This window comes from Egretta garzetta, unplaced genomic scaffold (assembly GCF_000687185.1).
Source record: "Egretta garzetta isolate BGI_Z169 unplaced genomic scaffold, ASM68718v1 scaffold384, whole genome shotgun sequence".
NCBI lineage: Eukaryota > Metazoa > Chordata > Aves > Pelecaniformes > Ardeidae > Egretta > Egretta garzetta.
The window spans coordinates 1,477,316-1,478,407 of NW_009259496.1; the positions used below are offsets into that span (position 1 = coordinate 1,477,316).

At 48.7% G+C, this 1,092-nt stretch overlaps 1 protein-coding gene across 2 annotated transcripts in view; it reads right to left on the reverse strand.

The window, feature by feature from the left end:
- RAB27B (RAB27B, member RAS oncogene family) overlaps window positions 1-1,092 on the reverse strand; it is a 19,864-nt gene that overhangs the window by 6,177 nt on the left and 12,595 nt on the right. The gene's annotated exons all lie outside the window — the stretch shown is intronic.

Sequence of the window (1,092 nt, forward strand, 5' to 3'; positions counted from 1 at the left end):
GGGGGGCCCGGCGGCCGGGGGATCCTGTAGCGCCTACGGCCGTAGCTCAGCACCCCAGCACTACTCGAGAATAGTGCATTAACATTTTTTTGATGCCACAGTTTTACATTCACGCTTAAAACTTGGGAGAACAAAAATACCTGTAGATCAGGAAGAACGGACTACGGTGAGCTCTAAGGACAAGACTAGAGGTGTAACGCCGTTACGCTGTGGACGTGAGCTAACTGGGACACGCCAGGAGGATGAAGGGAACAGATTCAACAAGAAGTTGGGTACCTTGAAGTGTCTTGGCAAAGATCGCAGCCCGAGACGGCTGCTGGAGACGAGGATGGCAGAACTATGCAGAGAGAAAAGGAAACCAAAATTATTCTCAGTGTAAGGTCCTGCAAGTCACGCCTCTGAAGGACGGGTATTACCATCAGCTTTGTCAGTGCACAGCACTGTTTGGTTCAGAAATTACCACACACGCTGCGCCATAAAGTCTTCAGCAAGAGCACTTCCCTGGAGGGATACTGGAGAACTGAAATAAGGTATTTCTAACATGACACAAAAAGAGACCTTGAGAAACCAGTGCCCGGACCGAAATTCAAGACAAAACCCCCCAGGGTTACAGTACCAGCACTGACATTTAATTTTTAATATCATCACCCTGGATAAAGTATCATAGGACCTTCCCTCCCTCTCTAGCCCTGATGGGGGATATCTAGCAAGGCTTGCAAACAAGTTGGATTTGTGCTCAAAAGCAAATGCCTTATTTGCAATTCAAATATGTAGAATCAAATTTTGCAACAACAGAATCTGCATTCAAGTTCTAGTGGGATGGGATGAGGCTATATCCCACCAGAGATGTTAAGTGAAAACAAATTCACTTCCCAGGCTGGTGTCCTGGAAGAATTTATAGGCCTGAACACGTCAAAGTGAAACACTTCAAGCAACCGGCGTGCAAAAAGGATGGAAAGGGTAGGATACGTGGCTCCAGGGAGGGGTACATTCAGGAGCTCACAGTGCAGTCAGAGCTGGAACTAGGGAAATGCTGTGCCAAGACGCTGCGCCTCCCTGGCGTCGCAGCAGCCCGTAGGCAGGACGGCACCC